Genomic DNA, 27,335 nt, shown 5'->3' with positions numbered 1-27,335 from the left:
CCAGGGAAGCTCAGGAGGGTGGCCAGAGGGCAGAGGTTGATGGGTGCAAAGGGGAAGGCAGGGGGATCCTGGGTTCTAATCTCTAGTGGCTGGGACAGTCATCTTCCTTCTCTGAGACTCAGTTTCTCCATCTACAAAATGGGAGGGCTGTTTTCCTCCTTTAAGCAAACTCCTTTAAGCACGGCCACACTGTGGTGTTGTGACCCAGGAATCAGGCCTTTGCAAAGCCTCTTCCCCTGACCAGAGAAATGCAGCCTGTCCCCCACTGAGCCTGGCCCAGTGTTGGGGAGGTAGTTTTCAGTGTTTATCTGGGGCCCCCTCCATCCACAGCAATGGTCTGCAGGCTTCTGGGACTCAGAGAAACAAGCCGGTCCCAGGGCGGTCTCAGTCTGGAGCCTCCTCCCCGGGTGTGTCTTGAGGCTTTTGGGAGGCAAATGACTTGTCCAAGATCCCACAGTTAGCCAGGTGAAGCTGACTCTGGACCCATTTGCTGCTCAGCACGCATTTGCTGCTCCTCCCTAGAGCCGGGTTCATTCTTTTCCATGTTTCCCTGCAAGCAGTCTCTAGTTTCAGACCATGAGAGCCAGAGCGGTCTGGGAGCCCAACAGGGCAGCTCCCTGGGGGACCATGCCAGAGACCTCCCCTCCTCAGAAGACCAAGCCCTGAGCAGGTGACCCCAGACACGGGGGCCTCCTCCTCTCCCAGTGCTGCCCTCTGCAACAGGGGGGCGGGGGGGCCTGAGGAGTCACACAGGGCCCAGCAGGAAAGGCAGGGTGTCTGCAGGGGGGCAGACACCTCTGAGGTCAAGCCTGCTTGCCTGTCTCTGGATTCCCTCCCTCTCTCCTCTCCTGCGGCTCAAGGACCCCCCCCCCACACCCCTCTATCCAGTCCTAGAGACCCTCCAGAGCACTGAGTTCAATGCCCATTGAGCTCACTCCAACTCTGGGGATAAAGGCTGGGGGAAACTCGGTCCAGGCCACATGGGGAGGCAGAAAAAGCTCTTTGCCCAAATCAGGAGTCCCAAGAAGTTCCGACACTGGACCACAGCACCTGCGATTGACCGTTGGAGAGTTGGACAAGGTGGTCCCTCTGGGCCAGTCCCACTGAGGTCATAGTGAGCCCCTCTGTGGTCCTGGGATTCTCAAGTTCAGGTTTTTGGTTCTATGAATATCCACCTCCCTCTGTATTCCCTTGAGTATTAAGCAGAAGAAGCCCTGTTCTATCACCTGCCTCTGTCTGGGACTGGACCCTCAGAGTACAGCCAGGGCCCTGCTCCCAACGACCCCATCTTCCCCGTCCCCTGGTCCCCTGGAAAGCTCAGACACCCCAAAAGCCATTGCCTCCACGTTGCCAGGGCCCCTCTCTTGCTTCCTGCCCGCTTGTCCTGTGTGTGTCTGTCCCGACATCGGTCTGTCTGAGGGACCATAAAAGGAAAAGGCTGGAACACACCCTGCTGGGGCCACGTGACCCGTGTCCTCCTCACCCTCCGCTGGGAAATCACCTCGACTGTGGAGACGGGGAGCCACCGGCGCATGCGCCAGCGTGTCGGCGGGCGTGGGGGCGTGTACGTGCGTGGAGCACGGCCCGGGGCAGTGCGGGGGACGCTCGGTAAAGTGACTCCTGGTATCTGAGTAGAATGAGCGAAATATCAGACACCCCCGGAACATGGCCGAAGAATCGTGCCTCCATGAGAGATGGTCACGATATAAGATTTAGTAAGAGAAAAAACGTGCATCCAAGAGAAAAAGTTGAAGCCAATACACCACATGCTAATACTCATTATCTCTGGATTCCTAAATCATGAGTAATCTTGTCTTTCCTTTATATTTCTGGATATTTTTGACATTTTCTGCCAGGTGCCCTTGATTTATAATCAGGAAAAGGAAAAAGAGGTAATAAAAAAAAATTAAAGATGAACCCGAAAACAAATCAACATGATTGAAGATGAAAGAGACTAAGGCCTCACAAAAAATGTTACACATAAAACTAAGCCAAATGTTCAACTCAAGAGAGCAAACACTGAGTGAGCACCGGCTGTATACTAAGGTTCTGCTGAGCTTGGAGTTACAGATGTAGCCCTCCCCGGCAAGTGCGCCTTCGGCAGGAGGGCGGGACAGTCCCCGGTCACAGATAACACAGACACAGGTATAATACGGTCGCCCCTGACCTTGGAGAGCACCAGAGAAACAGAGAATGTGATGGGTAAATCCAGAGGGCTTCAGGGAGAAGGTGACTGCTCACAGGAGGGATTCAGGGAGGGCATGCAGTAATGGAGGGCAGTATGGTAGGGGGTTAGGGGACCACCTTTTGCCCAGAGAAAGAGTGACAAACAGGGTGCAGCTCACCTGAGGTTTGAGAGACATTCTGAAGCTAAGCGGACATTCACGGGGGAAAGATTGCTGGATGACCAGCAATTCATTCATTCATTCATTCATTCAAGAAAGATTTCTTGAGGATCTACTATGTGCCAGGCACGGTCTGGATCCTGTGGTGCACCTTCCATCTCAACAGAGGCAAACAGGCAACAGAACAACTAATGAGGCAAATATTCCGCACGACACGCCAGAAGGGAAGAAGTGTGAGGAGGAAGGATGGGGCGGTGGGGGGCAGGGAGGGCGGGGCTTCGACAACTGAAGGGCAAGTTCAGGCTGCGTGGGAGCAGAGACAGCAGGCACTGAGGTTGGACAGGCGAAGGTGAGACGGGCAGTGATGCATCGGAAACATCCCATGGGGCCCAGTGGAGTGGACAGCCAGATGTGGGAGTCTGAAGTCCAGGCCCCCGCTGGGGACACACATTTGGGTGTCATTGGCTTGTGGATGGTAATTAACCTAAGAGATCGGATGAGATCACCTTGGGAAGGGATGTAGACAAAGATCCAAAGATTGAGCTCTGGGTTCCCCCAACCTTTACTGTTTGGAGAGATGAGGGGGGACCAGCCCGGCAGGAGGGGGCACTCAAGAGAATAGGACAAATATAGTTCTTGCAGAGAGGTGGGTGCAAGTCTGATGGGAGAGGGGTAAGCTGGGAACAGGGGAGAGAAGCTTAAAAGGGCAAGTCAAGACAACTCTTCCCAGGAGGGTGGCTATACAGGGGAGTGGCACTGGTGCCCTGAGACCCAGGCAAGGGGCTCAGAGGCCCAACAAGTCATCCTCCTGTTCCCCTCCCCAGTGGTGGCCAAGGGGTAGCTGTTTGCTGTGAGGGTGGGGGATGGGGGACAGAGCTTGGACTGGGCTGGGTGTCCACACACAGGTACTCAGGGCTGGTCAAGGTGTGGGGAAACCGAAAGTGAGAAAAGAAGGAAGCTGGGCTGTGGAGACCAGTGCCAAGGCCACGGCCTTGGCCAAGGCTGGTCCCCTGCTTGACCCCGTGTTCCGGAAGTGGGAGAATTCGGAATCCATTAGGAAGATCTACTTCTCTCTGTCTTCTCTGGACTGGCAGCAGCTCTCCCGCATCCGGATCCCCTGAAAATGGCCGCCTGTGCAAGGTTCGTCTCTGCCTCCTTCTCGGTGTGTTCAGCGCCTCTCAGCTGTTGAGCTGATCACTGTCTGCGTTGGTGCTAAAACCGCCGGAGACACTGACAGATGAGAGCCTCAGCAGCTTGGCAGCCCCGCGTCTCCTGACCTCACTTATTCGCCCGCAGCTTCTGAACCAGTGCCATTTTAGGGGGTATGGACACAACGGCCAAGTTCATGGGGCTGCCACGGTACGGGTGGCTGGCTCTGGGGCTGGAATCCGGGCCATGTCTGGGACCCCCATCATTGGCTGTGCCAGGACTACCTCTCTGAAGTAACAGCTCTTCTACACCACAAGGCCACTGGCTCTTGTGACTGTTAGTGGTCTTTCTCCTCTTCACCATGTGACAGAGCCATCTCCCGTCTGCCTGGTGCATTCCTTTTCCTATACTTCCCCAGGCAGCCTGGGGAAAGTGGGTGGCGCAGGGTTTAGCAGAGGGAAGACAAATAAATACGGTGGGAATAAAAAAAGAAGAATTCGACTTCTCAAGGAGAAGAAGCCTATATTTGACTTCACAGGTGTTTAACGTGTTTATATTGCTTGGAGAGTTAGACTTTGAGTATGTGGACTTCCATCTGGACTCTTGCTCCAGGCCCTGCCACGTTGGGGGTGACCTGGGAGAGCGAGCATGAGTGGGGGTGAAGACGGGGTTGTTTTTTGATTTGGCTCAGGTTTTGTTTGGTTTTTAAGACGGCAGACGAAGTAGCATTCTCGCCCAGAGAGTGAGCCCAGAGAGGGGAAGTCAGTGGTGCGGGTTGAATGCAGACTGCAGAGGCATAGGGTTCAGCGCATGCGCGAAGTAGACTCACAGGTACCCCACCGCCAACGAGACCAGCAGGGAAGGCAGCCTGAGCCATGCCGGGCCCAGCAGGAGAGTGGGAGGAGCATGTGGACGTTCTCCCATGATTCCTTCTGTTATTTCAGTGCAAAAGCACAGGCTGCAAATAAGAGAAGAGGGCCCTGGAAGTTTCTGGAGGGAGGGGAAGGTGTGAACGAGCTCTCGTACATGGAGGGGAAACAAGGGGACCAGAGAAATGTAGCTGCGCTGCCCCACAGCATTCTGCAGATGCATTTTCCAAGAGGGCCACAACAATATCTCCCATCCCACAAGCACTTCTAGAACCTTCCATTCCCCCACTAAAGAATGAAGCCTAATTCCCCACCCCTTGATCCTGGGCAAGTTGGTCACTCACTCCTTAGCAAAGGAATACAGTGGAAGTGACGTCGTTATACTCTTAAAGCTACTTCGGGAAACACTTCCATGTTGTAGAACATTCCTCCCGGAGCCCTGAGCTGCCATGCTGTGAAGAAGCCCAAACTAGCCTATGCAGAGAGACCACATGGGAAGACTCTGAGGCCATGGAGCATGGAGAGAGAGAGAGAGAGGTCCCGCCAGTGCCCAGATGCTTCAGTCCCAGCCACCCTGTGACCGCCACTCTGTGAAACGCCGAACAACCCAGCTGAGCCCCTCCCAAATCCATGACCCACAGAATCCGTGAGAGGTAACAAAATTGTAGCTGTCTTAAGCCTTTACTTCATGACCCAGAAAAAGCTCATTGGAACAAACACCAAGGACCAACTTGAGATTTATGGTCATGAACTTAAGGTGACACCCCCTTAGCCTGGTGACACCCAACGCATTTCTGTAGGGACAAGAAGGCTAGACAGTTGCCAGAAACTTCCCTTGCTGCTTCCAGGGAGGAGTAGAGGATGAGGAGGAAATGTGGAGGGCCCTGGGTCTCAGATGTCAGGGCAAGGTGTTTGGACTTGACCGTGAAGGCTCCTGAGAGTAGACTCCACCTTCCTTGCACATGACAGGTCCTCTCTAGTTTTAGCAAAACAGAACACACTGCCATCTTCAGATGGACTAGGGTGGGGGAGGAGAGGAGCCTTCCCAGAGGCCTGGGAATCTAGCAGGCTGCATCCTAAGCCCTTCCCCTCTGCCTGAGAGGGGTGGAGAATGGTAAGCCTCGGTGCCCCCGTCTGAAACCCCACTCGAGGCCTCTACATGGTGCTCTGCCTCTGAGATCAAGGATGCCACAGGGACATGTTATGGCATAAACATGGCCTGCATGGCCCGGAGCTCCATCCTGTAAGCTGGACACGCAGGAAGAGGACTGGAGGTCTGGCCCTCATTATGCTACAGGTTTTGTGCAGGATTTTTAGGTTCTAAGTTACAGAAAACCCAACTTTTTAAAACCGTGGGCTATGCAGGAAGTGAAAAGGACATGGGTATTTGGGGTTTCAGGCGGAGACAGACCTAGCCCTGCAAATGTGGTCACAGGACCTGGTTTCTCTGCCTCCATCTCTGGGCTCCATGGTCTGGCATTTGCTCCTTTCCCAGGCTGGCACTCCCTTGGGGGGTCTCAGGATGGCCCCTAGTCATGTCTGGGTCTGTCTTCTCTCCACATCCCGTAGTGAGAGAGAGAAAGTCTACCTCTGAAGGAGCCTAAGTAGAGGCCATTGCTCTGATTGGACGACTTGGGTCATGTGTCCAACTCTGAACCAATCACAGTAGCCATGAGATAGTCTTTGGTTTAAGGCAATCAGGGCCCACTGAGAGGCGGGACCATGTCTACCCCATCCAGGTATGGGCTGAGAAAAGTGGGCTCCTGTCAGGAGGGTGGGGAGGTAATGGATGCCAGGGAGGAGACGCTCAGTGTCTGCTGCTGGAGGACACACTCAAGAATGAGAGACAAGGACCCAAGGCATGGCCTTCAGTCTGCCTGGCAGAACCTTCTAGAGAGGGCGTGCTCTGTCAGAGAGGAAGTGGTCGAGCACCGGAAAGGGGAGAATCTCCTATCAAGGCTATTTTCAGTGACATCTGCCCATCTGGCCAGCCCGGAGCTCTGGGATGGGGACTGCCACCCTTGGCCAGAACCTAGGGCCTGCCTGGGACACTTGGGCAGCTGGGGACTGAGTAAGCTAGGAAAAGTGCGGGCTGGAGTAAGGGGCAGGGGAGGAAGAGCCATCTGACTCTTCCCTAACACCAAAAAAGGGAACAGGAAAGGTCAACTTTGGCGCCAGGAGGGATCCAAACAAGGAGCCTGACAAGAGCAGATAACCCTGTTCTCTGGGCTCCGCTCAGCTGGGCGCTTCCATACCTTCCTCGCCCAAGAACCCAAGGGAGCAAGACTGGGTGGGGGCTACCCCATTGTTCAGATGAGGACGCAGAGGCCCCGAGAAATGCAATTCACCCAAAGTCACTGCAGAGAGGTGGGGCAAAGCCAGACTATGAACTTGAGCTCTCTCAGGATAGCCCATCTCCCCTGCCTCCTCCTGGTAGCACAGCTCAGAGTCAGACCCTTCCTACAGAGTAATGCGACCGTGAGGTCACTGGTTGGGGGGGGAACATTCAGTCCCCTCCATGGCCCCTACTGTCTGTCAGGCCAAGGAGATGGAAAAAAGGGGGCTGCAGGGCCCAATGGGCCCAAGTTCAAATCCTGCCTCTGGCACTCTGGCTTTGTGAACCTGGGCAAGTCGGGGTCCTCATTTGAGGACAGAAGAAGAAATGAGCACTTCCCTAGAGGTCAGAGGGAGGAGGGACTGGCATCCCATACGTAAGGCAGCTGGCACAGTGCAGCATGTGGTGAGTCCTTCCCATCGTGGAAGGAGTTCGTAACGTTTAGTTACAATATCATAGCAGAAACGCTGTGAACCGCTGAACTCAACGCTCAAGATGGACAGTACAGGACTCTTCCAAGTAGGCATTGAGAAACAGAATGGGGGTGGGACTTTGGCGAGAAACGAACCCCTGGGCACAGACGCGGGGGTCCTTGCTTTCTGGGAGGGAGTCGGCCCAATTCCAGCGCTGTCTCCCCTGCTCAATGGAAGTCCAGACACTGCAGAACGTTTCTGCCCTTTCCCTGAGGACTGAGGACCCAAGCAAGACTTTCATCCCGGAGCCTGGACTCAGCAGGCGCGAGGAGGCTGCAGACAGGGGGTCATTGTCCATCCTGGCTGAGCCAGATCCCGCAGCTGCCCGCCCATCTGGGGTGCAGGGTCTTCACAGACCAGCCCAGCTGTGTGTGTACTGGCAGGGGGGCTGTTTGTCCCCCAGTTGCCACTGGAGACCCAGATTCCACCACTGGGGACTCTGTCCAGTGTCCCGATGGTGACCCCAGAGCATCTCCGTCCAGCAGGCCTGGGTGGGGCTGGAGAGGACAAAGCCCCCTTCTGCTGCTGGCGGCCGGGTGGGCAGAGTGCGTCAGCCCCTCGGCTGGCCAGGGGGACCTGGAAGTCAGCCTCCATGCCCACTCCCAACCCCATCACCACCCACAGCTTGTTTTTGTCATGACATGATTCGACAGATGTTGCTTGTAAAGTGTCTCTCGACCCACAGCCACTGCCCTGGGCAGCTCCTCCATGGCGGGCCTCCCTCCTGGCTCAAAGTCTGTCTTCCCCCTAAGCCCGGCGGGAGCTCTCAGAAGTGCAGTTCAGCCACCTCTGCTTCAGGTGTCAGATCCATTGCATATTTACAAAACAAAACACCTGACAAAGAACTCACTGTCCAAAATATATAAAGAACTCCTACAAATCAATAAGAAAAAGAGAGTCGTGAAGGAAAAGGGGGCGAGGGGCCCTTCACAAAAGAGGTTCTGCAAGCAGCCTATACACACACGAAAGCATCGTTAGGCATCAGGGGAGTGCAAAATAAAACCACAATGAGGTATCACTGCACACCCACCCAAAGTACTAAAAGGAAACTTTGAGAAAATATTGAGGGTTGGTAAGGGTGTGGAACAACTGGGACCCTCAGAACACGGGTGCCCGAGGGAGCGTCTCCTGGACAACCACTCCGGAAAACGGTCTGGCATCGACTACAACGGCTGACCGTGGGCCCCCCTCTATCCGGTGGTTCCATCCCTGCGTCTATGTCCAACCGACATGCATGCATATATCTCCTGAAAGACAGGCACACGATCCTCTGTTTCAGCTTATTCACGGCGGCCAAAGCCCAGAAATAACCCGAATATCCATCAGCAGTAGAGACGGGTAAGAATGGGGGAGGTACGGGCGCATCTCACGCTGAGAGGCAAATGCTGGACACAGAGGACTAGACACTGTGTGATTCCACTTATGTGAACTTCAAAAACAGCCCACAGGGCACTGAAGTCAGGATGGTGGTTATTTTGGGGGGAAAAGGAGACACAATGTCTCGGGAGGCGCGGGGCGGTTCTTGGAGGCTGACAATGTCTTGTCTCTTGATCCAGGCACTGGTTTCACTGGTGTGTTTAATGGATGTGAAAATTTATCCAGCCGGGCACATATTATGCTTCAATAAAAAGTTAAAAAAAGATAAGAAAAGAAAAATCAACCTCCGTCTACATTGCCCAAAGTCTTCCATGCTGGTTCCCAGCAATTTATTGTTAGGCCCATGGACATGGCCCGTAATTCTCTCTGCCTGGGGCTCCCTTATCCAGGTGGCAAACACTCCACTTTGGAGTCACCGCCACCACCAGGAAGCTCTCCCTCCTGGCCCCAGACAGAGGTGGTCTCTCTGTCCTGGCGGAGAAACCACAGCCACCTTCATTGTAGCCCCTACTCCTCTGACAATTACTCCGCAGTATTTACTGAACGATTTTGAAGAAACAGTCACGAGTAACAGGTGACACTTAAAACAAATGAAATAATGGCAGAAATAGACACTGATAAATTGCAATAAATGCCCCGAAAGGGAAGTCCAGACAGTCAGCGGAGAGCCATGCAGGGGAGGAGGGCAGGGGAGGGGCTGGTTTACAAGGGGCTTGAGCCGCAGAGCCCCGGAGGACCAGTGGAGGCGGGGCAGGAGACTCTGGGAGGACTCTCCAGGCTGAGGACACCCTGCTGACTGAGGGTTCTAGACTGAGGCTGTCCTGGGGGGGGTGGGGTAGGGGCGTCTGAGTCACTCATGTCTCAGTCCCCAGAACTTAGCACAAGGCGGGGCCCAGTTAGGTGTCTGGGAAAATTTTAGGGGTGAATGAGCGAATGAATGAAAGTTGAGGGCTGCAAGAGACAGGCAGGGAGATCAGAGGCAGGGATTTGGGGGGCCCCTAAGGCCTTCAAATGCGCACCTCCTGCCAGCAGAGCCAGTGTAGGAAATAAAGTTTAGGGTTCCCGGAAGCACAGACGACCCCGCCCCACCGCAACTGTCAGCAGGGGTGCAGAGGCAGGCATGGGCCAATCATTCCTTCCTTCCTTCATCCTTGCAGTTGGTACATACTGAGTATGAACCAGGCTCTGGAGGAGGGTCTGTTCCCTTCATCTCTCGTTCATTTCAAATTCCCAGTGGCTATTTCAGCTTCTGGGATCCCTGGGGATTCATGGCTGTCCCTGCTTCTGGATGTTTCCCCATCCCATACCTTAGCCCTCCTCCACTGGACCAGGCAGGACTCTCCCCCACTCACCAAGGGGATCCCGGGGAACCTTGGGTTACACTGCCTGGTGATTCACCAGCCCAGACACACCCCAGAGAGCGGTTGTTCCCCTTGGCCAAACAATGTCTGCTCTGCCAGAGAGCGCCCAGTCTTCCCGGCAGGATTTCCCAGACCCAGCTGGTGGGAGTGCCAACAGGTACAACCCTTCCAGAAGCTAGAAGCCATCCCTGGGGCAATTGTGACAGTGTGTGCCCGTGACCCAGTAGTCCCACGCCTTGGTGTAAACCTCGGAGCGCGTTACGCCCAGGTGGCCAGAGGGCATGCCCACGGTGTTCCTGGCGGCCCTGCTCGCAGCGGCCGTGAGGTGGGGGCACCCGGTGTCCCTCACTAGGGAAATGGGTGAGGACCTGGGGTAGATGTCTGTGGTGGACGAAGTAGCCCCCTGTAAAGCGATGGGGGTCAAACCGAAAGACCTGGGTTTGAGCAAAAAAGGAAATAAATAAAATGGACGTCTAGCAAGATGCCATTTGTGTGAACTTGAAATGCATACACACACCCCAAAAGTGTCCTTAGTGTTGAGGGTACACATATTTAAGGGCATATATTGAGTACATGGGGGGGGTTTTGGAGGAAGAATAGGAGTTGTTTAGGGATGAGGGGAGACACACACACACACACACACACACACACACATTTCATATAAAATAAGAGGGGGCTTGGGGTGTCTGGGTGGCTCAGTCAGTTAAGCGTCCGACTTCGGTTCAGGTCACGATCTCACGGTTCGGGAGTTTCAGCCCTGCGTCGGGCTCTGTGGGGACAACTCAAAACCTGGAGCCTGCTTTGGATTCTATGTCTCCCTCTCTCTCTTCTCCTCCCCTGCTCACACTCTGTCTCTCTCAGTCTCTCAAAAATAAATAAACGTTTAAAAAATAATAATAATAAGAGAGGGCCTTGCATAGAGGGAAGTATATAAAGAATCAAAGATTTTTAATTAACTCAACAATCTCCACTTGAAGTAAAAAGTAAAATTTAAATTAAAAACATTTTTAAGTTTATTTTTCTTTTGAGAGAGAGATAGAAAGCAAACAGGGGAGGGACAGAGAGACAGGGGGAGAATCCCAAGCAGACTTGGCGCTGCCAGCACAGAGCCGGATGTGGGGTTCAACCTCACCAACTGTGAGATCATGACCGGAGCCAAAGTCAAGAGCCGGATGCTTGACCGACTGAGCCACCCAAGCGCCCCTAAATTTAAATGTTACTGCTTCTGAGAGTGGTAGATATGTATTCAATTTCCTATTCCTCTGAGTGCAGCGAAACCCTCAGACAGAATATATAAAATGAGCCCGAGGGGGCTCTGGAAGGAGGGGAGAAGAAGGTAGCTTAGTTAGGGATCATAGGACCCAAGAAACAACCCGGTGATGAATTTGCTGGTTGTCAATTTTGTTTTTACCTCCTATGTCCCAGACTTGAGGGTGAAATGCCAAAGGGTCTGAATATCACAAATGCCAACAAAAGCCTACTCTGTCGAACCAAAGAACCAGAAAAGAGGCAGCTAGCAAGACAGAACATTTTTAGGCAATAATTGGTGCACTCCCGCCAAACCCTTGAGACAACTCTGTGGCCTCACCCACGCCAGTGAGACGGCGTGGGAAACCTCGATGTCGCCTTCAGCCGTATATAAAGTGCTCCAGTCTCCCAGCTGGGTGCTCTCAAGGAAGGCCAAGTAGGGGGCCGGGACTTTCCTCTCCACCTGTGCAACGACAAGGAGCCCCACCAGGTCTTGCATCTACAGAGAGAGGCCAAGTGGGGACTCTGGCTTCTAACCCTATTTGGCACTTTTCCACTTAAGCAGCTTCCCAAAACACCAGCTGCAGCAGAAGGCTTAATAAGATATAGTCTCATCACATAACACCCCAAATACCCAGGTCTCCCTAGAAAATCGCTCATCATGCCAAAAGCCAGCTGAATGGGAAAAGGGAATCAACACGATGCCAACACCCAGTAACAGAAGTGTGACGAACACATCTGAGACCAACGAAAACAATGAAAAGTCTCAGCAGAGAAACAGAAGATACCAACATTTAAAATACCATTCATAATTGTTCAAAAAACCAAGAAAATACTTTGGTGTGAATCTGACGAAACCTGTACACAGGACATGCATGCTGATCGCTCACAGAAAGCTGATGAAAGAAATCAGAAAACGACAAAGAGATGGAAAGATGTACTATGTTCATGAAGAAGACCCAGCCTCGTGAAGCTGTCAGTTCTCCCCTAAACTGGCATACAGACTTTGTGTAATTTCTATGAAAACTCCAGCCAAATGTTTTGTAGACAATAGACAACGTTATCCTAAAATGTACATGGAAACGCAAGGGAACTAAGATCAGTGGAATGATTTTGGAAAAAAAAAAAAAAGGTGAGAGGAAGCAGCCTGTATGAGTTATCAAAAACGTTACATCTAAAGGACATAAGACTTCTCACATACCTCTAGTGAGCAAGTCTGTAACATTGGCAGAGCAAGTGACACAAAGATCGATGAAACAAACTAGAGCACTCAGAAATAGACCACACAGAGATTCCTGACCGATTTTTTTACAAGAATGCAAAAGCAATTCAATGGAGGAAAGACAGACTTTTAAGCAAATGGTGCTGGAGCAAAACTAAACATCCAAAACAAGGACGCTTCGACCTAAGTCTCACACCTTCTATGAAAATAATTCAAAAGAGACCATAGACTTGAAGGCAACGTGTAAAACTATAGAACTTTTAGGGAAAAAAACACAGAAGAAAAACTTGAAGATCTAGGGCTAGGCGAACTGTACTCGTACTGAGCTATAAAAGGAAAGATTAATACATCGGGCTTCATCAAAATTTAAAACTTTTCCTTTGTGGAAAGGTCTTTTAAAAAGCTGAAGAGAAACTACAGACTGGGCAGGAGGTGGGGGGAGGGGGACGGGTGAATATTTGCAAACCACTTCTCTGACAAAGGACCGGTGTCTAGAACCTATAAAGAACTCTCAAAATTCAACAGCAAAAAAGAAAAGGGGGGGGGAGGGGACATCTAGTAAGAAAATGGGCCAAACAGATGAAGGGACATTTCATCAAAGAGGATGGCAGACAAGCCTACCGAAATATGTCCATCATCATTTACCAGCAGTGAAATGGAAATTGAAGCCCAATGAGCTATCATATACACTTATCAGAATGACTAAAATGGGGCGCCTGGGTGGCTCAGTCGGTTAAGCGTCTGACTTCGGCTCAGGTCAGGATCTCAAGGATCATGGGTTCGAGCCTCGTGTCGGGCTCCGTGCTGACAGTTCAGAGCCTGGAGCCTGCCTCCGATTCTGTGTCTCCCTCTCTCTCTGCCCCTCCCCTGCTCATGATCTTTCTCTCTGTGTCTCTCAAAAATAAATAAATGTTAAAAAAAATTTTTTTTAAAAGAATGACTAAAATTTTATTTAAAATTTTTTTCTTTTTTTTAAAGGAGATGTCTTGTCTCTTTATTTTTTTTATTTTTTTGTGTTTTTATGTTGTTTTTTTTTTTAAGAAATAAGAACATTTCAAGGCAACCTTGCTATTCACATATATGACAACATCCCTCCAACCCTGTAACATGAGACCACTTTATTTTATTTTATTTATTTATTTTTTAATTTTTTTTAATGTTTTATTTATTTTTGATACAGAGAGAGACAGAGTATGAGAGGGGGAGGGTCAGAGAGAGAGGGAGACACAGAACCGGAAGCAGGCTCCAGGCTCTGAGCTAGCTGTCAGCACAGAGCCTGACGCGGGGCTCGAACCCACGAACGTGAGATCTGACCTGAGCCGAAGCCGGAGACTCAACCGACTGAGCCACCCAGGCGCCCCTGTTTTTATGTTTTTTATCTATTTTTGAGAGACAGACAGAGACAGCATGAACAGGAGAGGGCCAGAAAGAGACCGAAACAGAATCTGAAGCAGGCTCCAGGCTCTGAGCTGTCAGCACAGAGCCTGACGTGGGGCTCGAACCACAAAGTACAGGATCATGACTTGAGCCGAAGTCGGACGCTTAACCTACTACGCTAGCCGGGTGCCCCTAAAAACATTTCTTAAATGTTTATATTTGAGACAAAGTGAGAGACCGAGTGCAGTGGGGGAGGGGCAGAGAGGGAGGGAGACACATGAACCCTGAGATCCTGACCTGAGCCGAAATCAGACGCTTAACCAACCGGGCCACTCAGGCACCCCAGAACAACTAAAATTTTTAAAATGGTGAAAAGACCTAATGTGAGTGAAGATGCTGAGAAATTGGATCACTCACACACTGCTCATGGGAACATGAAACGGTATAGCCACTCTGGAAAACAGTCTGGAGATTTCTTTACAAATTAAACGTGCGGGACGCTTGGGGGGCTCAGTTGGTTAAGCCTCCAGCTCTTGGTTTCGGCTCAGGTTACGATCTCACAGTTCATGGGATCGAGTCCCATGTTGGGCGCTGCGCTGACAGCACAGAGCCTGCGTGAGATTCTCTCTCCTCTCTCCCTCCTTCTCTGCCCCTCCTCCACTCGAGCTCTCTCTCAAAAAAAAATAACTTAAAAAAAAATTTAAACATGCAACTACCATTCAACCCAGCAATTACACTCCTGGGCATTTATCCCAGAGAAATAAGACTTATGTTCACACCAAAACTCATACGGAAATGCTCACAGCAACTTTATTCAAAATAGTTAAAACAGGGGCGCCTGGGTGGCTCAGTTGGTTAAGCGCCCGACTCGGCTCAGGTCATGATCTCACGGTTCGTGGGTTCGAGCCCCGCGTCGGGTTCTGTGCTGACAACTAGCTCAGAGCCTGGAGCCTGTCTTCAGATTCTGTGTCTACCTCTCTCTCTGACTCTCCCTTGCTCACACTGTGTCTCTCTCTCAAAAATAAATAAAAAACATTAAAAAAAAAAAGCCAAAACATGGAAACAACCCAGATGCCCTTCAACCAATGAGTGGTTAAACCGTGTATCTCTATACCAGGAGATGCAACTCAGTAACAAGAAGGAATGAAGCAGTCCAGTGAGCTCACGGCCTGGATGGCTCTCCAGAGATTACGCTGAGTCAGAAGAGCCAATCCCAAACAGTTACATACTATACGATTCCATTTATACAACATTCTTGAAATGACAAAACTGCAGAAATGGAAAACAGATTAGTGCTTTCTGTGGGGGTTAAAGAGCGCGAGGGGACTGAAAAGAAGTGGGCGTGGCCATAAGAAGGGCAACATGAGGATCCCTGTGGCAATGGAAACGTTCAGTGTCTTTACTGTATCCGGGTTAACATCCTGGCTGTGATATCATACTATATTTTTGCAAGATGCTCCCATTGGGTGAAACCAGGTAAAGAGCGTAGGGGAATTCTGCATTATTTCTCGAAACTGCATGTGAATCTAGGGTTATCTCAAAATGAAAAGGTCACGTTTGCGAAAGACATTAGCCAGAATCACCTCCTTCTTCCCCTCTCCGAGCCCCTGACTCGTAAGAGCTGTGGGTGATGTCCAGCCTCCCGGATGGAGCTGCCACCAAGAGTCCAGCTGTGGCCGGGGACCCGGTGTACCAGAGCCACCTCCATCACCTCCAAGAGAAGCTAAAAAGTAGAACTGGAGCTAGACGCTCATGGCAGACAGATGTTGTCTCAAAGGGTGAACAGAAGGGAAATGTGGATACCAGAAAGCATAAACTGGTCAGCTAGCCATTAACCTCGGCAGACCTCCAGGGTGACAAGGACACAGACAGTGTGTGAGGACTAAGGAGTATCTGCGTCACAGGACCTAACGCGGGTCCTCTGAGGAACATCATGGTGGCTGGCCAGATGTTTGGGTTTGTACAGGCCAGTGGTCTGGGGACGCCAAGGAAAAGCCAGGAGCCCGGGACCCCCCATGTGGAAAAAGCACACAGCCTGCCGGATGCGTGGCTGGAATGGGGGTGTGGTCCCCGGTTGAGTAAGTGATCGATCGGTTTGCTTCTGTTATTGATCGTTACTATAAACCGCCTGGGTCTTCTAGATGCTTTGTTGTTTTCAGAGCTCTCTCTGTGCCCCCGCCTCCTCCCCCACTACTTCTAGGATTCTCTTTTCCCAGACCTTTCCTCTGGGTCCTAGAGCTAGAAAGGACCTCCAAGGATTGTCTATCGCGGCCTTGAGACCTCGCAGAGGTAACATGGGGCACCCCTACTCTACAGTCTGGGGTGCTGTCACTTAGAGGCAGGAACTGGTTGGCCGGTCATACGGGAGGCCAGGATCTGGACTCAGGCATCCGGCTCTCTGCCCAGCTTCACTTGGTCAGAGATGGGGGAAAGGAAAGCCTCCACTGCACCTGGGGAAATGATGGCCAGAGTCCCCTGTCCCAGTGCCTCCCTCCATCCCTGCAGCCATGCCCTGGCTCAGTCACCTTCATCCAACAATGTACGGTGACAGCCTGCTGTATGCCAGGCACTGCCGTAGACTCTGAGCGAACAGCGGTGACTGAAACGGACACAGATATCCTTGCTCTCTGCAGCTCACATTCACACCTGCGCAGAGAGAGAAAGATTAAGAGAGAGTAAGGGAGGGACAGAGGGCCCAAAGCTATCTGCACAGAGCCCGGTGCAGGGCTCGAACGCACAAACCCAAGATCATGACCTGAGCCGAAGTCGGAGGCTTAACGGACTGAGCCACTCAAGCATCCCACTCAAACTATTTTAAAGACTAGAAAGCCAAGGCATATCTCCCCACCTCAGCTCAGGCTCCTCCCCCTAACATGGGAACAAACACACACACACACACACACACACACACACACACACACACACACACCAGGCCCAGCTCTGCTTCCCATGAGTCATAGGGTGACTCACAGGCATGTCCCTCCTCCCCTGATCTTCAAGGGGGAGACTGGGAAAGTGGGAGGGGAAAAGAGGTGTATCGGAGCCAAACCTGAGAAAAGTGCCTCTGGACCGCCTGGGCTGAGGAGCTGGCAGCACCAGAGTTGGGGGTCTGGGCATCCTGCCTGGGGCAGCCTGGGAAACAAGGCAAGCCACTGAGTCAGCAAGTCCTTCCTGGCTCACAAGCCCTACAGGACCTTGTTGGGGAAGTCACCGCAGTGCAATGAGAGCGGGGGTGGGGGGCTGGCATCGGGACAGGCCCCGCCCCCAGCCTCCCAGGGAGTCCTGGGGTCAGAGCCATGCTGAGTGTCAGCCAACCATCTTCAAAACCCCCCAGCCCCCCAACCATGGCCTCAGTCACAGTCCTCAGGAAGGGGGCTCTGCCCCAGCCCTGCCCGGGGGAGGTTTGTATACAGGGCAGGGGGTCACTGGATCTCATAAGATGAGTGGATGACCCAGCAGAGCCCTGACCACACTGGTTTCCATGTCCTGTCACCGGCCTCTTCCCCTTCCCTCACCTCCCAGGACCAGGGGCTTCCTATGTGACTGGAGCAGGTGAGCGGTGGGCTGGGGACAGGACCTCTGGAGTTGGGACAGCCCTGCCACCCACCCCCTTGAGACCTGGAGCCCACCTCAGTTTTCCTATTTGGGTGATTTCCTGCCATCACTCACCGTTCTGGAGTTGATAAGCCATGGCCCAGGCAAGAAAAGGGGGGCTGCCCTTAGCAGGGCTGGCTGGAGACACAGGCTCACCAGGAGGGACCTTGGAAAAATGGACATGTCCTCTCCCCACCCCCCAGCCACTGGGACAGATGCCCAAATTCCCACTACCCCACTCAAAACCCCGGCCATGCCCAGGATCCTGCTCTGGGCTGGACCCTGGACCCCATCCTCCCCACCTACCCAGGGATGTTTCGGGAGCAGGTGAGCCGTGCCTGACCGGAGATTCCCAGGGAGGCAGAAGTGGGCAGTGGGGTCTCCTGGGTCTGGGAGCTTCTCCCGAGCATTGCCCAGCTGCTTCCCAGGCCCCTGACAGGTGGCCGTGGAGCAGGCTGGGGGAGGCCTTGGGCGGCCCCCACGCCCCTGCTTTCCGCTTTGATTAGCAGAAACATTCCTACATCTGTCTCGGGAAGACAGCCTGCTCCATCACCCAGTCAATCACCCAGGAAACGCAAACACATTCCGGCTGCGCCCTGACCTTCCTCCCACAAAGTCATGGGCACCCTCGGGGCTCCCCACCCCCACCCCAGAACCAAGGGGACAGGTGTGCAGGAGAAGCCCCCCTCCCCCCCTCCCCACCAGACCTCAGCTTCTGCCACAGCAGGGGAAAGTCTGAATCACAGCCCTCACTACCTCGCCTCCCTCCTTACACACACACACACACACACACACACACACACACACACACTCAGGAAAACATTGAGCCGCCAGCAAAACACGGATACACTCAGCCACGCCCACAGACAGCTGTGCACACACGCATGCAGACACAGGCCACTGGCCACAAACCACAGAGAAGAGGGCAAATGCACACACACAGTCTTGGCCCCTACTAGGCTGAGTGGCTACAGGGCAGAGATCTCAGCTCGCCCATATCCGGCACACAGTAGGTCTACAGTGACTGGCATATGGCACTGGTCACCTTTGGACCTCCCCTGTGTCGCACCTATTTCTTCCATTGTCTTCTCTCCCTACTAGGATATGAGCTCTGCATGGACAGGACTTTTCTCCCATTCACAGATGCACCCCAGCACCCAGCACAGAGCTGGGCACATAGTAGGTGCTCAGTAAACATCTGTGGATGAATGGGCTGCCCCACCCCAGACACAGCCCTGCTCACTGTCCTGTAGTCACCACCCTCATCCCCAGAGTCAGGCTCCAAAATAGCTACTTGCTTCTCCAAGAGAGCAGTTGTGACCTTTCCCAGGACCCAGGGCACCCCAGTCCTTTCTCCCTCTCCTAGCTCAGAGGTGCCACTGTCTGACCCCACAACCCCTCTATCCTTATGTCCTCTGCCAGCTCCTGCCCCCCGTCCTAGGACATGATCCTGCCCACCCCACCTCCAGCCCCTGGCCTTACTCACTTCCCCTGAAACACCTGCCACAGGCTAGCCTCCCTCCAGGTCAGGTTCACTCCTCCCTTCCTTCAAGGCATTCTCCACAATCATCCTGGGCCAGACCAGTCTCTCCCCACCTGTGCAAGGAACCGGACACCCTCAGTGCTTGTCTCAGGGCCCCAGGGTAAATGGGCAATGACAACACAGGGGGCAGATTAGCACCATGACCGGGGGGGGGGGGGGGGGGGGGGGGGGGGGGGGGGGGGGGGGGGGGGGGGGGGGGGGGGGGGGGGGGGGGGACATGAAGGTGGCTGCAGGGGACCTGAGAGGTGACGCCCAGCAGAGATGGCTCCTTCAGTTACCTTTGGCTCTTCCCGTGGACTGAGGCCCCACTGTGCACGGCGGTGAGCATCCCGGCCCCTCCTACCTCTTCTCCCCCCGCCACCTTCACCATGCAGACCTCCGTGCTACCCCAGCTCCTGAACACGCCCTTCTCCAGGCGGTGACATTGAGACCCATAAGGGAGAAATACACCCTCCTTGCTCTGTGCGCACTGAGTTTGGAGTTTGTTGCATAGTGTAAAGCGGGTGCTGGCTCAAGGCTACTGTTTGCTAAGCTCTTGCATGCACTTTTTTATTTGATACACTATTGTCATTACCTCCTTTTTTCAAATGAGGAAACCAAGGCACAGAGAGGCTACAACGTGCCTGAAGGAAACGCAGGGGCAGCTGGGCTCTGGAGCCCTAGCTCTTGACCAGCCTTTGTAACCACACCTCCTTCCTCAGAGCCGGGGTGGGGTAGGTCTCCTGGCTTTCTTCTCTTGGGCCACGGTTAGCTTGTCGCACACCCGGGGAGCCCCGGCCTCCGGAAGAGAGACCCTCAACTCCTCCTTCCTAGATGAAGCCCTCACGGTCCGCAGAGTCAGTTCCCAGGCTGTGTCTCATGGAATCCTCCCAAGAGTCTGGGGAAACAGTTGTCTCTGCCTCTATCAAGTGAGGGGACACTCAGCGAGTCACACATCTTGCCCCGGGGCTCGGCGACAGTGTGCTCTAGAGGAATGGGTCCAGTTGCAGGAATAAGAAACAAAGACCCAAGGCCTGGGTGGCTCAGTCAGCTGAGCGTCGACTTCGGCTCAAGGCATGATCTCGCAGTTTATGAGTTCGAGCCCCGCGTCAGACTCTGTGCTGACACTCAGAGCCTGGAGCCTGCTTCAGAGTCTGTCTCCCTCTCTCTCTGCCTTTCCCCCCTCAAAAATAAATAAAGATTTTTAAAAATTTAAAAAAAGAAACAAAAACCTAACTGATACTGGCTGAGGGAAGAAAGACAGGGGTTTCATTTTCTTCCATCACAAGAAACGAGGAAGGTAGCCCCCTCCCCCCATTGTCAGGTGGCTTGACAAGGTCAGGGCTGGGGTTCCTTTCGCATCCTTATCACCTCATTACTGCAACCAGGTGGCTGATCGGCCAAGCATCTAGGGGAGACTAGGAAGCGCTATGTCCCTGTAAGTCTCTGTCTTTTTATTGAGGACGACCTCCAGTGTCACCCTCCTTCTTTACCCGACAGATCTGCTCTGACAGCCCATTAGGCAGAATAAGGTCACATGGCCGCACTTGGACCAACCACAGGCCCAAGGGAATCAGGTGTTCCTGACCAATCTCACTCCATCTTCCGGTGCTGCGATCACAGCTTTTCTGCTGGCTCCATCAGCAGATCAGGGTCCTGCTTGTCAGGAGAAGGGGTGGCCACCGGTCAGGTGAGGTGACAGGCAAGGGTATGCTTCCCCAGACACCACGCTCAGCAGTTCACAGACAGCGTCTCATTGGGCCCTCGCGCAACTTTATAAAGCCCAGGACTGTTTAATGCCAGTTCTGCAAAGCCAGTGAGCACAGAGCAGGCCTGTGTTCCTAACCATTCTACCAGACGGCCGGGTGGTGAAGGACTCAGACACCGGGAGAGCAGGAAGCTGTCCAATGGGACCCCTACCAGGCCCTGCTCACCACCAGCCCCACCACACACCCAGCTCTCCTGCGTTTTGTGTGTGCCGAGTAGGGGCACCTGTCAGGGGAGGGTGGGTGTGTGTCCCCGCCCCCCACGGTGCACACTGCGGCCGCTGTGCTCCGGGGAGCTTTGGCCAGAGGCGTGGGCTGCACTTCTACGTCTTCTTCCTTCATCCATCGATGTCTGCCCATGCCTCAGCGGGAGCAGACTGGCGCCTTAGGCACAGATCCCGCCCTCAGGGACAGATCTTGCCGCCCAGCGTCTCCTATTTCTGGGGAACCTGGGGTGGAATGTTTGAAGGGTTTCAGAGCAGAGAGAGCTCATCTCTGGCTAGGGGGGCCCCCAGGGCCCCTCATTATTTTGCTCCTCCCTCCTTTATTGTAGTAAAACACAGAGCATGAAACTTACCACCTTGCAGCGTCCAGCTGGCTCAGTCCGTGAAGCATCTGATTCTTGATCTCAGCTCAGGTCTTGATCTCAGGGTCGTGGGTTCAGGCCCCACGTTGGGCTCCATGCTGGGCGTGAGGCTTACTTTAAAAAATGACCATCTTAACCATTTTTAGATGTACAGTTCAGTAGCATTAAGTGCATCGATACTTTTGTATAGCCCCACAACTCTTTTCATCTTGCAAAACTAAAAGTCTGCACCCTTTAAACACACTCCCCTTTTCCCCTCCCCCAGCCCCCGGGAGCCACCATGCTACCTTCTGTCTCTATGAATGTGACTATTCTAGGGACTTCATATAGGCACCACTGTACATGGGGCGCCTGGGTGGCTCAGTTGGTTGAGTGTTGGATTTCAGCTCAGGTCATGATCTCATAGTTTGTGAGTTTGAGCCCCGCATCAGGCTCTGTGCTGACAGCTCAGAACGTGAAGCCTGCTTCAGATTCTGTGTCTCCTTTTCTCTCAGCCCCTCCTGTACTCGTGGCGCGGATGCTCTCTCTCTCTCTCTCAAACATAAATAAAAATACAAAAAAAATTTTTTAAAAAGCAGCACTGTATACTGCATGTCTTTTTGTGTCTGGCTCATTTCACCGAACATGATGTTTCCAAGGTTCACCTGTGTTGTAGCAGGTGCCGACATATCTTTCCTTTTTAAGGTGGAACACTTCTCCAACGTAGGGATGGGCTACATTTTGCTTATCCCTTCATCCATGAGTAGACACTTGCGTTTCCACCTTTTGGCGACTAAATTATGCTGCTGTGAACACAGAGTGCATATAAATCTTTGCCTCTAGGATTTCAATGACTTTGTGTCTATACCCCCCCCCACACAGTGGAACTGCTGGGTCATATGGTAATTATGTTTCATTTTTTGAGGAACTGTTGTACTGCTTTTCTCCAGCGGCTGTACCATTTTACGATCCTACGGAGGGGAGGGGCGGTTTTACAGCGAATATGAGGTTGACTTTGAAGGGGGGGATTGGTGAGGTGGACGCCCCCTGTGCCAGCCCAGAAGAGCTGAAAGAAATGTGCTACAGGATGAGACAGACATTTGGCTTTGGTTTTGGTACATTGTGTTGCCCAGCCTCTCTTGGTCCCCCCCACTTCCTGGGTCCTGGACCCATGGGCTCGCCCTCCTGTATTAAAGCTAGAAATATGGGCCACTCTTGTTCCCAGATTGCCTTGCAGATGGTGCCTTTGAAGCTCACCAATCCAGATCTGAAAACAAAACCTGGGCTGGAAAGCGGATCACCTGCTCGCCGGGTACCTAGGACAGTCGTGTCCAGAGCTGGGGATCGGGCATGGGGTGGGCCGGTCGGATGCACTGCAGTATCCGCTGGTGTTTAGAGGGCTGACCTCATGGGCTGATGTTGGTCCTGTTTGTAAACCACAAGCCCAGGTGTTCAGCTCACTTATGATTTATGAGTCACCCCACATCCTTTGAATAAATACCCTCTTGAATATCTATTCTTCAAACATCCTTTTCTGCTGAAGTTAACCAGAGTCGGTTTCTGTTGTCCGCAACTAAGAACAGCGCCCTGTAGAGAAATTGGTGCCTGCTGTGGTTGGAGGTAATAGATGGTGAAGGAAATTCAGGGAAGCTGGGGGTGGTTATCTGGACGGCTTGGGACTGAAGACAGTAAAAATTCAGCACATCAGAAGGGACCAGCTCTTGAATTCTACGGCATGCAGAGGGAACCAGGAATTCAGTGTCACCACCAAGAACCACCTAGAACGAAGGGCCTGTTGACTGCCAGGCTCTGAGACTGAGGCCCCATTGCCTTAAAAGAGAATGAGGATGTAGGTGCCCGGCGGGCTCAGCGGGCTAAGCCTCTGACTCTTGGTTTCGGCTCAGGCCATGATCTCACGGTCATGGGATCCGGCCCCGCGTCTGGCTCTGCACTAATCATGGAACTTCCTTGGGATCCACTCTCAGCCCTTACCCCGACTCTCAAAATTAGAGAGAGAGAGAGAGAGAAGAGGATGAGGCTAGCTGACTCTCACAGGGCTGGACAGTTGAAGAAACAGAAGACAGTCTCCTAAATTCTAGAATCTTGGCTCAAGACCTGGATCAGAAACCGAGGACCTCTGTGCTAAGAGTACCACCCACCCAATTCTTGCAGCCGCCAGACTGAGACAGTGAGAACCGGAAGCTACCATCTGAGCCCGCAGAACAGTGAGCTGAGTCGTGAGTGGCTGCCATGGCCTCACCAGCTCCGCTCTATGAAAGTCAGACCTCTGACCGGGAAAGCGTGAACTTGGCATTTGCATGGAGCTACGTGGGAGGGGCTGCGGGGATGCTGAACTCCTGACTCCCACCGAGCCCCCTTGCAGCTGAAGCAGCCCGTCCCCACTGTCTGATAATGCTGATCCTGCCTTAACAGGGCCCCTCTGGTGACCCTCCCCCACACTCCCCAACCCACCCCCCATGTTTTCAAGCCACAGTAGGATCTATAGATGTCCAGTGGCTTGGGGCAGGACTGGATATCAACCCCAGCCCAAAATCTGGGCAAAACTTCGCTATTTCATATGATCAAAAATCTGGAGGCAATGCATGAGCAGATCAGTTGAGTCGAACTTACTAATATGGTCGTACCAACTGGCAATTCTGGATTCAAGGTGCCAGTCCCCTCTGCTGGGGGTGGCTCTATTGTTTCCAAGCGAGTTTATGGCTTGGCAGGTACGTTGCTGAAGCCTGACTCAGCGGAGGCCCATGCTCACTGAGGTGGAGATGACAGAGATACCGAGGTGTAATGCAGAGTTGTAAATTAACCATGGGTGACCCATCGCACCTGAGCCACGACCCTTTCACCAGGACAGCGGGCACCACCTTGTTGATGCAGCCCAACAGCCTTCAGAAGGCCCCAGTGTCCTGGGGGTCCTGCTGGTGGCCTGACCCCCGGTTCCTAGGGTGGAAACCAAGCTGGACGCACAGGGACAAAGTGGGTGCTTACATTAAGAGCAGCAGGACCAAGAGTCATTGGCCTGACCAGGGGGGACTCATGGGGCTCGTGGATCACAGGGTCCCCAAAGCAAGAATGCATCAGCCACCCACAGGGACACCCGACTTTCATAACCGGAGCGGTCTGGATCCAGTAAACAGAAAGTGGACGTGAACCTCTCCCCCCAACATCCCTCCCACTGGTGACAGAGATATGTGATCCCCCTCCACCCCCAGACGGAGTCTGCTCGCAGACCCAGAGCTCCTCTAAATGAGGGAAGAACCCAACATTACGTTCTAAGTCTGTCCACTAATCTCGCTCACGCTCCCCCAAGGGGACTGTGGCCATTTACAGAAGGACCAGGCACTGGAGGGCAGGGGGAGGGGCTTGAACCTGGCCAAGTCCTTGGTTCCTCATCTGTAACACTCGGACAATAACATCTGCCTCAAAGGATTGTCGGGTTAATTGAGCAGAATAAGGGGAGGGTGGCTGGAACATAAACTCACATTGCCTGCAGCTGAATTCTAATTCCTCTGTCAGTGTGTGTTCATTCTTCCAGTTGCCTCTACCTTCACTGCCCTGCCCTTTGCTGGGCACTGATTGTTCAAACTACCAGCCCTCCCTGCCATTGACAGAAGGTGAAGTGCAAGCCGGGAGCAGTGCTCGGCCTCCACGTCTCTAACCCAGGCACCAGCTCGGGCAGCTCCGGCAGGGGTAGCAACCCTGGGACGGGGACCTACCTGTGTTTTCTCCATGGTGGCACTGAGCTCCTCAGAAGTTTATAAAATGAGGTGACAAATATAGAGCTTGGGACATGGTGAAAGTGATAAAGAAAAAAGGAAATAAACAGTGATAAATGGGTGGATGGATGGATGGATGGATGGTTGGAGGGGTGGATGGATGGGTAGATGGGCAGATGGATGGATGAACAAGTGGGTGAATGGATGGATGGGTAGATCGATGAATAGATGAATGGATGGATGGACAGATGGACAGGTGAGTAAATGGATGGAGGGGTAGGGGATGGATGGGTGGATGGACAAATGGATGGGAAGGTGAGTGAGTGGATGGATGGATGGATGGATGGATGGTGAGTAAGTGGATGGATGGGTAGGTGAGTGGATGGATGGATGGATGGATAGAGAAGTATAGACACACAGAGAGAAATAATGGCTGGATAGACTTAGAAGATGGATTTGACATGACCTCTAACCCTCGAGGATCTTCCAACAAGGAAGATGCAGAGCTAAGCATGGAGTTAGCTGGGAAATTGAACTATCGTATCTGCAGTTAGTGAGTCTGTCAGAATCTGCAATTTTCCAGCCATAACCGAGTGTGTGATGAAGGTTAAGCTGTGATGTGGGGCAGACACACTTGATCGCCCCAATAACACACCTTTAGTTCATTTGTTCGACTTGCATTTATGAGCACACATGTGCCAGGCAATATCCTAGGCTCTGGGTATAGAGGAGTGAGCAAAATACCTCCATGCGGAGATTCCGGGGCAGGGAGGGGAGACAGGGAAAGATGGACATGCAGAGCCAGCCAGATGAGGATAATCGCTATGAAGCTAAACGAAGCAGGGTATGAAAGAGGGGCTCTGGGCGGCTCTTTCAGGAAGGCTGACACCTGCAGAGGCCCGGGTCTGGAAGGAGCAGGGCTTTCCCAGGATCACAGTCACCACGTGGCTGAATTGGGACCATGACCCAGACAACGCACAGGTGTTGGGGTTCTGGGGCTCCTGATCCAATGTTACAAAATGGTGGGTGTGGTTGGGACCCGCCAGTCGGGAGCTGTGTGATCTCAGCCTCTGAGCCACACTTCACTGTGCATTCCTCCCTCCGCTCCTGAAGGCAACCCAGTGAGTGTTTTCACAGACATTTTGTTTTATACGCTGCCAATGTTCACTACTGTGTTATTTGATGGAGGCCGTGAAGGCCAGGCCTCTAAAGAGGGCTCCAGTTCCAATGGGTTGAGGGAGGAGGGCTACAGGCTGGGTTAGAGGGGGCTCCTTAGAGGAAATGAGATCTGATCAGGCCTCAGGAGGAACGTTCACAAGGTGATGCCGAGTGCCAGACTCCCAGACCAGCCTGGTGGCCACATCTTCTCTTTCCCAGAAAGAAGGGGGCCACTATTAGGATGAAGTTCAATGACAGAGGACAAAAAAAAAAAAAAACCTAAGGTAAGAGTACCTCACACAGAGGGGCACCTGGGTGGCTCAGCTGGTTAAGCATCCGACTTTGGCTCTGATCATGATCTCGTGGTTCGTGAGTTCAAGCCCCGCGTCGGGCTCTGTGCTGACAGCTCGGAGATTGGAGCCTGCTTCAGATTCTGTCTCTCTGTCTCTATCTCTCTCTCTCTGCCCCTTCTCCACGTGCATTCTGTCTCTGTCTCTCTCTCTCTCTCTCTCAAAAATAAATAAAAACATTAAAAAAAAGTGTAGGTCAAACAGAAAGAAATTTCTTCCTTTCTTATATAAAATTCCTGCAGTGGGGAAGGGGGTGATGGGCATGGAGGGGGGCACTTGTGGGACAGAGCACTGGGTGTTATATGGAAACCAACTTGGCAGTAAAGCATTTTTAAAAAAAAGAAAATCTACATAAATCACATAACGGTCACTTGCCCATAATCACTGGTGTTAATTATTGTTATTATTACATGTCCTCAAGGATTGTAGAATGCAGACAGAAAAAAAAAAAACTCCTGGGGTGTTTTATAGTGGTTTGATTTACGTGCTCCCTGGGGCTGCCTGGCTGACTCAGTCAGTAGAGCAAGCAACTCTTGATCTCAGGGTCATGAGTTCAAGTTCCAGCTGGGCGCTGGGTGCAGAGTTTACTTGAAAAAATAACAAATAAAAACGTCTAAGCTAGGTGGTCAGGTGGCAGGGACGGGACCCCCTCCATCTTCCTCCTTCAATCTCAGTGTTTGGCTTTCATCTCATGGCCCATGATGGCTGCTTGAGTACCAGACATTACGACTGCATGACAGCCAACAAGGCAGAGGAAGGGATGAAGAGGGGGATGCCTTCTCCTCAGCAGAAAGGTTTCTAGAATGTCGTTTAACTTGGCAGTTCTAAGACCCACAGAGGGCCCGCCAGACCCCTGGAAAGCCCACAGGTTGGCACTGCTGTTGGCATCCGGG

Source organism: Suricata suricatta, chromosome 10 (genome assembly GCF_006229205.1).
Source record: "Suricata suricatta isolate VVHF042 chromosome 10, meerkat_22Aug2017_6uvM2_HiC, whole genome shotgun sequence".
NCBI lineage: Eukaryota > Metazoa > Chordata > Mammalia > Carnivora > Herpestidae > Suricata > Suricata suricatta.
The sequence above is the reverse complement of the archived record's forward strand: the minus strand, read 5'-3'. Positions refer to the sequence as shown.